The sequence below is a fragment of the Saccopteryx bilineata genome, chromosome 5, assembly GCF_036850765.1.
Source record: "Saccopteryx bilineata isolate mSacBil1 chromosome 5, mSacBil1_pri_phased_curated, whole genome shotgun sequence".
Classification (NCBI taxonomy): Eukaryota; Metazoa; Chordata; class Mammalia; order Chiroptera; family Emballonuridae; genus Saccopteryx; species Saccopteryx bilineata.
In genome coordinates, this window is record NC_089494.1 from 84,138,098 (window position 1) to 84,150,526 (window position 12,429).

The window sequence follows — 12,429 nt, forward strand, 5'->3', positions numbered from 1 at the left end:
CCCGGAGGGGCAGAGCATCGCCCCCTGGTGGGCGTGCCGGGTGGATCCGTGTCGGGCGCATGCGGGAGTCTGTCTGACTGTCTCTCCCAGTTTCTAGCTTCGGAAAAATACAAAAAAAAAAAAAAAAGATAAGTTCTGGAATGTAATATACAGAATGGTGACTACAGTTCATAATACTGTTTTGTGTATTTGAAAGTTTCTAAACTAGATCTTGAAAGTTTTTATTACAAGGAAAAAATCATAACTATGTGAAGTGATGAATATTAAGTAAACTTATTGTGGTAATCATTTAGAAATATATACATATATCAAATCATTATTTTGTACACCTTAAACTAATACAATATTGTATGTCAATTATATCTCAAAACTAAAAAAAAAATTTTTTTCATTTTCTTCTTTTCTGTATTGTCTTTTAAAAATTATAGCCTCTTCCATTTCCTTTCTGTTCTCCTGCATCAAGTTTTCCACGTAAGTGTCAATTTTTTCCAGCAAAAACCTTATTTCCCATATTGCATTGTCTTGGTTTTCTCATTTCATTATAACTGGATATCTGAATTCCCTAAGTTAAAATTGAGTGTCAGATGGGCCTATTGATTATTCATTCAGTCCTGCAAAAAAGAGCTGGAAACAAGATGGCATGGCTTATTTGTAGCAGCATGGCGGGGGGGGGGGGGGGGTCAAATAGATTTTTGTACTGTTAGAAACCATTTGTTCAAATTGCCTATTCAAGAAAGTGTTTTATAACCATGAAATTTTCAACAGAATAAAGTAACTTACAAAAGACTAAAATGTGTGAAAGATGCCTTTCCCTCCAGAAAACTATTAGGATTTACATAAATAGTTCATTTCACCTCCCATTCTGTGCTTCATATAACTGTGACACTGTTTCCCCGAGGAGATGAGATAATACCAAAAATTAAGTTTGAGCTAAACTAAAACTCATGGGAGCTTTTCCTGGGTGCTCTAGGTGGAATGCTTTCTTTACCTCATGAAATCAAAATAAAGTGAGTAGGATACAATTCCCTTGAAAAGCCAATGAATTATGTAAAATCTTACAGGGAATAAACAGAGAAACATTTGTTTCATTCTGCCTCAAATTATACTCAATCATTCTGTATTATGTCTTACAGATTAGTTTTAATATATGGTTATTTTATACATGAAAAATAAAAACATGATTTAAAATAACATTATAATTAGAATAGTAATATTTTTCTTCCCCAACATGTTCTTCTGAAAGACATATGACTTTCTCTATCTGATTGATTTCACTTCTATTAATGGCTTAGCAATATGTTTCAGGCTAGACTTGGAAGCCTATATTAGCAAATGAAAACTTAGAATATAGTGCTAATTTTTTTTTCTATATCTTTCTTTCTCTCTCTCTCTCTCTCTCTCTCTCTCTCTCTTTTTAAGTCAGAAGACGACTGGACCTTTGATGGCGTGGCTAAATCTTGCAATAAATCTAGGGTCAACCACAACCAGGATAGATCTTAATCCCTAGATTGGACAGAGTGACACAACAATCCATCATCTAATAACAGGGATTTTAGGTTTTCCTATGCTATGAACTAAAACCTTTGGGAAAGCTACAGTTTTCCCTGCTCCCCACTCAATAAAAATTAATATGTCTGGGAGACCCTAGGAGACACTAGACCCTTTGCAAAGTTAAAGTTGTTACCTGAAATAAGCAGAATTTATTAACTAGAAAACAAATCCAACCAAGAAGACTTTTATTCTTTGTCCGATTTAATAGTTATGTCATCAATGAAAACTATCATGTAAGTGCTTATAGCTTTTTTCCTTTTTATGATCCCCCATGTAACTTTTACTTTGAAAACGACTGCTAACAATCCCATAAGCAATTCAAGTGTGTTCACACATCTGATCAATCTTAGCATTTGTGAGATGAACTCCATAGAATGTTGCTTACTGACCGCTGGTCACTTTAGGCCACACAACAGTCATCTGCTCTGATGATTTGCAGTTCCTGGACCTCTACGGTTCTATGGGTAAAATGGTTCTCATCCTTTGAGATAAAATTACAGTCCACTATTGTTCTCATCTGTGTCTTCTTTCTAGGCTTAAACAGCTCAAGCTAATGGTTTTGTGCCATCAAAATCTTAAGGTCTTTATTTCTGCTCTGACAGGTACACAATCAAGGTTGCTGCCAATTTCGTTTTCTTCAGACACTTCAATTTTCACTTCTTAAATTCGCAGCATAGTGAAGAAGTTTGACTTAAAAAGTGATGCACTGTCTTTTACTCTGGGTAATTTGACTTCATAATCTAACAATATCAGCTGCCCCAGGGTGCCATTACAATGGCTCTGGGCCAAATGTGTTGTCTTAGTGTTGATATGACAGCTTATAAATTTAAATTTTAGACCATACAGTAAAATAAGACAAGATTAAAATTAATTTTGTATATGCTATATTCCTTGAGATAAAATTAAACTATAACCATCTCTTAGAATAGCAAAAATGTTTTATTAACTCAGTTATAGATATAACCTCAGTTATAGGCTTAACCTCAAGAACTGACATTAAAATTCACTTCTGACATATACTGGCATGGTAGTAAATGTGCAAACAACACTTTTTTAAAGCCAGGTTTCTTTAAAAATTTAGAGTTTAAAAAATTAAAAAAAATTTAGTACACAATCTTTAGAAAATAATATGCATTTGTATAAAATAACATAAATGTATGCAAAGATATACATTTTGATTATAAGCTCCTTGAATAAAAAAACTTTTATATGTGCTTATATGTGAATAGGTATGTGTATTATAAATATATATATATACACAAAGAATTGATATTATGATATTTAAAGTAAACTTCAGTCAATATACATTTGTTGAATACAATTATGTATTAATTTTCAGACATAGGAACAAAATATTTCATAATTATCTTTAAAATACTTTGGCTATTTTCAAAATATTTTGTCCATTATAAGGATGCACTCTTTTATGAAAAAAATAATATTGTACATAAAGTAGTTAATGGCTTAAAGCCAATTATCCAATTTTGTCTAAGACTATTACACTAAGAACATCTTTTGCAAAAATATATATATATATCATATATAGACTGTATACCCAGTAAAGACAATTGAGGGAAGGGGTACTAAAAACAGCAAGCTTTTCTTTCTTTTTTAAAAAAGTATTTTCAAGGACCTAATATGGATATTCCCACATTTATTAATTTCTTCTGCTTCAGATGAAAGAAGCATAGACTACCTATGTCTGAGAAAGGGCGTTTTGCTTCTAAAAGATAAACAATCGGTCCTGGCCGGTTGGCTCAGTGGTAGAGCGTCCGCCTGGCATGCAGGAGTCTCAGGTTTGATTCCCAGCCAGGGCACACAGGAGAAGCGCCCATCTGCTTCTCCACCTCCCCTTTCCTCTCTGTCTCTCTCTTCCCCTCACCCAGCCGAGGCTCCATTGGAGTAAAAGATGGCCCGGGCGCTGGGGATGGCTCCTTGGCCTCTGCCCCAGGCGCTAGAGTGGCTCTGGTCGCGACAGAGCATCGCCCCCTGGTGGGCATGCCGGGTGGATCCCAGTCGGGCGCGGGAGTCTGTCTGACTGCCTCCCTGTTTCCAGCTTTGGAAAAGTAAATAAATAAATAAATAAATAAATAAAAATAAATAAATAAATAAATAAATAATAAACAATCTAGCAATGCTTTCACAATGTAGCCCTAAAATTTTAAGATACATTACTAACCAGATTTTTTATTACAATCTAAAATTTAGGCTAGATCAGAGAGAAGTTTGAGTATCAATGAGAAAGGTAACAGTTTTGTGTCTGAACTTTATTCTTTTAAAAATTACTCTAAAAATGTTATGTTAAAGATATCACTGCAGTATAGTGGGGAACAGATGGTGTCCTTACTAACCAGGCTGAGCAGTCCGTATCCACATGAGGGTGGGGAAGGACCTTGACCCTCTACATCATCAACATAAATAAAAAAATTGACTCCAAATAGCTTTTGGATTTAATGTGGAAAGTAAAACAATCAAACATTGAAAGAAAAACAGAACATCTTTGCAACCTTAAAGTAGACAGTAACTTCTCAAACAAAAAAATAAAACACCAATGACAGGAAAATAATGGTAATTTTAACTATGCTAAATTATTCCAATTTATCAAAAGAGACAGTAAAGAATAAAACAGCAACCCTAGAGAGTAGGAGAAGACATATATGTCACATATATTCAACAAAAGACTCATATCAAATAGCATAAGAACTGAATTTCAATTAAAAAAAATGGCAACCAAACAAAAAATGCAAGAGTCTTGAACAGTTTTTTAAAAAGTACATGTAACTATTCACTAAACACACAAAAGTTACTCAGCTCATCAGTTGTCAGAGAAAAGAAAGTTAAAACGCAAAACAACATCAGTACACAGGCTCCAGCATAATTAAAATAACAAAAAAAATTGTTGGCAAGGATATAGAAAAACTCAAACTCTGAAGCACTGTTTATTTGGCAGTTTTCACTAAAACTGAACATAAGAATAATGTATGGCCAGAAAATTTTAGACTCAAAAGAATGTAATTATTAATAAAGACTATTTTATTACTATATTACTGTACGTGATAATGAATGCACACATATATATCACAACAACCTCCCCCACCAAAAAAAAAAAAAAAAATCTAATCCATCATCTAATTAATCTACAATGCTACAATTTAGGATAGTGGTAACTGAAGAACTGTGTAATGACTAGGGGCTGGTATTATTTGGCATTGTTTTGGTTTTTTTCTTTCAGTGCTAATTACCGGAGTGTACTCTAGCATCGGAAAGTTATTGGGCTGTATGTGCATTTATGACATGTGCACTGTTAGACATGTATATCACAATTCAATTAGTAGAAAAATGTCATCCCTAAAATGATTACTATTTAAGAACTTGTATTTTTATTCAACAAAATATAAAAATTCACTGTTGTGCCCTGGCCGGTTGGCTCAGCGGTAGAGCGTCAGCCTAGCGTGCGGAGGACCCGGGTTCGATTCCCGGCCAGGGCACACAGGAGAAGCGCCCATTTGCTTCTCCACCCCTCCGCCGCGCCTTCCTCTCTGTCTCTCTCTTCCCCTCCCGCAGCCAAGGCTCCATTGGAGCAAAGATGGCCCGGGCGCTGGGGATGGCTCTGTGGCCTCTGCCTCAGGCGCTAGAGTGGCTCTGGTCACAACATGGCAACACCCAGGAGGGTCGCAACATGGCGACGCCCAGGATGGGCAGAGCATCGCCCCCTGGTGGGCGTGCCGGGTGGATCCCGGTCGGGCGCATGCGGGAGTCTGTCTGACTGTCTCTCCCTGTTTCCAGCTTCAGAAAAATGCAAAAAAAAAAAAAAAATTCACTGTTGTGGCAGACATATATGAATTTTTTTAAAAAAAAAAAACATGCTTTCTTTTAAAAAAATTATTTATTGGTTTTAGAGAGATAGAGAAATATAGAAACATTGATCTTATCATGTATGTACCCTGGTAGGAAATCAAACCCACAACCTTTATGTATCTGAATGATGCTCTAACCAACTGAGCTCTCTGGCCAGGGCAAAACCATGCTTTCTATTACAGTCTAAAAAGTCAGTACTACTTGATGGTCATGTGTGTAAGTTTCAGATTTTAGAATATTTGATGTGAATAAAAACTGATAAAATATTTAAAATTTAATGTACAAAATAACAGATTCCAAAAAAACAAATAATGTTACTTTGGCCTCATGACATAAATTAATCTATGTTTAACATTTGAAGTCTAAAGCTAACCAAACTTTCCCTTTATGAATAAATCCAAAATTAGAGTTTTAGGCCCAATCTATTACTTGAGCCTTTCCTTAAGTAAAGTTAGAAATGGAAATAGCTGATAAACAGACATCAGCAGAGCACAGCAAGAGGAAACAATTTCCTGGAAGCAGTGAGGAAGCTAAAGCATTTCACTAGAGCACAGTCCTCAGATGCCCCGGCCTGATCCTAATCAAGCTCCACGACTGACATGCTGAGCTTTGTCATAGATTCTGGAATCAAATATCTAGGGAGATTTTTAAAGAATACTACCCAGAAATTCAGTATTTTGATAAAAACTAGTCCTGTAGTTCTTGGTACTTTTCTAGACTAGCATTATTGGTTCGTTTGTTTTTTATAACTTGCTCTTTTCTTTACATAACTTGCTTTTATAGCCAGCTCTTGCCATACCTGTGTTAAGCAATTCCTGCCTGGTAACCCAGTTCCTGTTACTTCATTTTTGTTTCGAGTGATCTATACAGGATTGCCCTGCCTTACATTTCAGCCATTTCTAGACAGAAGTCTCACTATGTTTCTTTTGTTTTTCCCATGGCTGAAGTCTGTGTGATTCTCATTGGACTCCTTGGTGATGACAGCCAGTGTGTCCCAGGACAAGGAACTACTACTGCCTTATTCCCGAGCTTTTCTGAAAAATACTCTGCCTGCAAGGTTGGGCATTCATCTGTCACTCACTCCTTACCAAATCTCTGTGTGCCTGTGTGGACTTCCAACAAAATGCTAGTTTCCAGCCTTCTTTTTCAACTACATCAACCTCACCTGGGAAGAGGGTCTCAGGTAGCCAAAGCCTGATGGGCATCATGCAGCTGCCTCACTAGAATTGTTCATATCTGAGGTGCATTCTCAGCCCAGTAGATCTTCTTCACCTCTGAGTCCCAGTCATCAACCTGGCCCTTCCAACAACTCCAATGGGAAGGCTGAAGAAATTAGGAAGAGTATATAATTTTGACTCAATCAGGCTCTGGATGCAACAAGACAAGAAACAGCCTGGAATTTTCCATCATTGACAATGTCTACCAAATCCTGCCCAACATGGGCATGCATAAAGACCCTGAAATGGAACTAAAAAGAGAAAAAGCTGAGAAAAGCACAAGAGTCCAGAGACAAAAACAAGAGTATAAGAAGAAAGAAAGAAACTGTCAGAGCTGAGTGTGCACTACTATTTCTCATTCATCGGTTACTTTTAAATCTCCTTTATACATATTACCATTATGGCCACTTTCTCCACTCTTTGCTTATTCTGCCCTTACCTTATTGTATTGGTCGATATGTATCCATTAATCATTGCCTTCATCTAGGAAGAGCAAGCTTTAGTCATCCTGGACTTTGACTTATCCTCACCCCCAACCACATGAGTGTGGAAACACCACTAACCCTGGTTGGTTTTCTCATTTAAAGAAGTAGCTTAGATTCAATCAGGAGTTCTCTATACTCGAGGGAATAAAATTCCTTTTATTTGCTAAAATCACAAGGATCATGAAAATAATGAGAGTATGTCCTTGACTTTGTTGGAATGAAGAGAAGAACAGAGGGCTGACTGCTAGAATCGTGGTGAACACACCTGGTTCCAGAGCCAGACAAACTAGAGTTTGATGCTAATTTCCTTATTTATGCGTGATGTGACTGGGAAATTGCATCAATTCAGGTAGCTTCATTTTTCTCATCTCTGAAATATAAGTAATAAAAAAATCCACGTGGAGTTTATGATGCAATACATTGAACAGAAAAGACATTCAACAAATGTCTACCAGTGTAAATATATATGTGAGATCTACTGGTTGATATAGAAGCACTGTAGAATAATGAGAAGAACCATGAAGTACAAATAAATCTATGGACATAGTTTCAAGTCCTACTTTGACCACTTGGCCACTATGGTGTCTTGAATAAGTGACTTATCCTGACAATTCCTCACCTGTAAAATATGATTAGAATAAAAAAGTTTTAGGGTACTTTCCAATTTCAAAATATTATAATTATCTTACCTGTTATTAAAAAGTCTTTAAATACTTTTGGGGTTCAATAGTATCTCAATCTTACTGTATTTGTAATTTGGCACCAAGACTTATCATAAGAACTCCAGGATCCAACATATAATAAAACATTTTTCAAATAAAGGATTTTATTTTCAAATATTACTTATCATAATATTTTACAGTTTATATTTATCATGCTTTTCTTCCTGCCAGGTTGATTCAATAATTTTATGTAAAATAATAAGAAATAGCTTATTATTAAAGATGTATTCTACTGCCTTTTATACCATGTAATTAAGGGAAGTAAAAAAGGCAAAAATATAACTACTTTAAAAGCATTTTAAGGCAAATGAAATTGTATGTATTTCACTATACATTTTTTTTACCTACCAGTCTTTATTTTAAATTTTAATTTTCCATTCATTTATGTTTGATATATAGCTAATATATATGTTCATATAATTAATAAACTTCATAGAGAGGGAAATTTTCATTAAAAGCCATAAAGTGATTGAATGTCAAATAACTTCAGATTACATTATCTCTGTGTGTATTTATAGAAGTATATTTGTGTGAGTGTATGTGTGCATGTGTATACTTAGGTATGTTTTAGATACATTCAAGAGATAGAATATAATATGTTATCATCATATATTATATGCAATAATACAGGGTAGGACAACAGTAGATTTATAGTTCTGAATATGCTATGCTAAACAGAGTTTATTCTGTATTATTATTTATTAATTACTATATTATTTCCCATGTGAACTGTAAGCCTACTTTTGCTCCACTTTGTGTATTATAAATTGTTATATATTAATATGTATTATATATTATATATTATATATTATATAGATAGAAATGCATGCTCTTATCTATATACACACACACAATTTTAAGGCCCTCAACCTTGTTAAAAAATAATCTAGAATCAAAAATATATAACACTAAAAAATCTGCCAACCACTAAGAAGAATAATCCACTTAGTAGTTAATGTTAATTTGGAAAATTCATTATCATTTTCTAATACATTTGGAGAAAAGCCAATGAATTTGAGAGATTCCAGCATTTACTGCACTCACATAGTCAAAAAACCAGCCTCAGTGTGTCCATTTCTCCCCTTTTCTTTCCCTTCTGCCCTCCTTTAACTTTTCCTCTTTGTCATGCTGCATTTATTTATTCTCTGCTGATGCACGATAAATTACCAAAAGCTCATCAGCTTAAAATAACACACGTCTATTATCTCACAGCTTCTATGGGTCAGGAGCCAGTCATGACAGCTTAGATGGGGCCTCTGCTCAGGCTGTCCCAGGTTCTTATTTAAAGACTCAACTAAGTAATATTCTGCCTCCAGGCTCACTCTGGTTATTAGAAGAATACATTTCTTGTGGCTGTTTAACTCCCTGTCATGTGGTCCTCTCCACAGGCAGATCACAACCTAGCTGTTTGCTTCTTCAAGGCCAACAGAAAAGACTCTGACTCCATCCTGCTTATTTATACAGAATCTTAATGCAACATAAGCAAAGGAGCACCATTCTATGTCCTTTGCAATATAGTGTAACCTGTCAAGGGAATGGTCTTGCCACAAAGATGTGATTTGATGGGAGTCAACTGAGGTTGTGTCTACCACACTATGTGATAGTAATTTGGTAAGAATTTCCTTTCAAAGGTCACTAATAAAATTTACCCACACTGCTGACCTTCAGCCTTAGTGCAGGCTCCATTGAGATACTTTTAAAAACTAGAAACATGTTTTTAACTCAAAAAAACAACAACAAAAAAACTGTTGCTAATATGTTGACTTCACTTGAACTTTATCTAGAGAGGGTCATTGAAATAGTCATATCTACCATTTTCACATGTTTGATTGACAAGCACTTTATAAAATATTTATGTTATCAAAAATAGCATGGGTCTTATGAGAATATTATTCTTTTGTTTAAACTTTATACTGAAAATTTTGTTCTTTATAACAACAATGAAGATATACTTCTACTTCTCCATTTCTTTTAAAATCCAAGATGAATATTATTCAGTATTAGCATCACACATCAGGTTGTAAAAATGAATGAAATATAGAATTGAAAGTGCAGATTCTATGTAAAAAAAGAGATTAATATACTCTTAAATTTCCCCAATCTTTTTATAAAAACAAATAAATACCAGGATAGTAAAAAGGAAAAAAAATCTATGAACATATGGAAAACAATCTAGTGACAAATATTTCTGTCAACTTCTGAGAATCCAAGTTGGTGGTGGTGTGAGACACCCCCCACCATCACCAGTAGCAAGACTATACCGGACAAAGACAGTGTGTAGGGTAGAAAAAGGGGAGTTTTAGTAGTTCCAAGCACTCAGAAACAATAAGTCACCAAAAATATTCACATGCAAAAGAAGACAACTCTTTTTTTTGGAATCCTCAGCCATACAAATGTAAGAATACTCAATGAAAGTTGGACAAGAATAGGTGGAACACAAAATTGAGACTCATGGACATAGATAAAAGTAGAGTTGTTACCAGGGGGAGGGGGTGGGAGGGGGAAGGGCTTAAATAAGAGAAACAAAATATAGAGTAACAGAGGATGATTTGACTTTGGGTGATGGGTATACAGCATAATCGACTGTCCAAATGATGTGGAGATGTTTTCTCTAAATCTATGTACTCTGGTTGACCAATGTCACCCGTTAAATTTAATTGTCTAAATAAAAAAAAATACACTGGCTTCAACTTGAGGGTGAGTTTCAAAATAAGGAAAATATCAGAGGGCACTAGTTGAAAGGACAGAGATAAGGAATTATAAACACCTTTTTGGATAGGTGGAAAATTTAGTAATGTAAAACTAGGAATGAAGGAGAAGGAAGTTTTAGATTCTGATCAGTAGATGCAGGAAGGTACCAAAGACTCAGTTCTTAGAATTTTAGTTATAGATAAACAAAGAAGTTATATTTTTAATACTTTACAGTTACAGTGGAAGAGAGCTATCATGAAGTAAATCTACCTGACCCATTTCACACCACAAGCACATTCTCCTAAAAGGACAAGAAAATCCATATCACTTAATGTGAGTAACACATGGATAGTAATCAAATCTCATAAAAAGATATTTAAAAAATGAGCTTAATGTAAATACAGAAACATGAAGGTTTGTAAAGCCTCACTACAAATCAGAACTGAACAGTACTACAGCATGTACCAGGGGTCCCCAAACTACGGCTCGCGGGCCACATGTGGCCCCCTGAGGCCATTTATCCGGCCTCCACCGCACTTCCAGAAGGGGCACCTCTTTCATTGGTGGTCAGTGAGAGGAGCATAGTTCCCATTGAAATACTGGTCAGTTTGTTGATTTAAATTTACTTGTTCTTTATTTTAAATGTTATATTTGTTTCCGTTTTGTTTTTTTACTTTAAAATAAGATATGCGCAGTGTGCATAGGGATTTGTTCATAGTTTTTTTTATAGTCCAGTCCTCCAATGGTCTGAGGGACAGTGAACTGGCCCCCTGTGTAAAAAGTTTGGGGACCCCTGATGTAAACAGAGGAAAAGATCAAATGTAAATCAAGAGAAATCTAAAGTGAATAATTAAAATTATAAATCAAAAAGAGAAAATTTTGTCCCTTTTGCCTCTTCTGCCTCCATGGCACCTATGAAAAAACTTGTGGTGAAGGGGGGTAAAAAAAGGGAGCAAGTTCTGAAGTTTATCCTTGACTGCACTCATCCTGTAGAACAGTGGTCCCCAACTCCTGGGCCGTAGACTGGTACCAGTCCACAGAGAAAGAATAAATAACTTACATTGTTTCCGTTTTATTTATATTTAAGTCTGAACAATGTTTTATTTTTTAAAAATGACCAGATTTCCTCTATTACATCTGTCTAAGACTCACTCTTGACACTTGTCTCGGTCACGTGATACATTTATCCATCCCACCCTAAAGGCCGGTCCGTGAAAATATTTTCTGACATTAAACTGGTCCATGGCCCAAAAAAGGTTGAAGACCACTGCTGTAGAAGATGGAATTATGGATACTGCCAATTTTGAGCAGTTTCTTCAGGAGAGAATCAAAGTGAATGGGAAAGCTGGGAATCTCGGCAAAGCGGTCGTAATCATTGAAAGAAGGAAGAACAAGATCACTGTCACCCCTGAAGTGCCTTTTCCAAAAGGTATTTGAAATACCATGTCTCACCAAAAACATTTGAAGAACAATAATTTACATGACTAGTTGCGTGTAGTGGCTTACGGCAAAGAGAGTTACAAATTACACTACTTCCAGATAAACCAGGATGAAGAGGAGGAAGATGAGGATTAAAACTTGTTTATCTGGTACATTTTGCATGAGTTCTTAAATAAAATCTAGAAACCAAAAAGAGAGAGAGAGAGAAAAATGTCAATAAATAAGATGACAAAATAAGAGGAGAATTTGAAAAACGGCTTTCAGAACTAAGTACAGAATTAGAAAAACTAGTTTAAAAAAATATATTGTCTACAGCAAGGAAAGTTCAACTAGAACAAACTTGAAAAAGAGACCAAATCGGGTGTAAGGAAAAGATAATTGGATTGTAACAGACATCTACAGCAACACTTCACAACATAAGGGAATGGAGATATGGTCTGGAAAAAGTGTAGGCTCAGGATTTTA

The 12,429-nt window shown here is 35.3% G+C and overlaps 1 pseudogene; it reads left to right on the plus strand.

The window, feature by feature from the left end:
* The first annotated feature begins 11,429 nt into the window (after positions 1 to 11,429).
* Positions 11,430 to 12,099, plus strand: LOC136338590 (large ribosomal subunit protein eL22-like; annotated as a pseudogene).
* Positions 12,100 to 12,429: the final 330 nt, after the last annotated feature.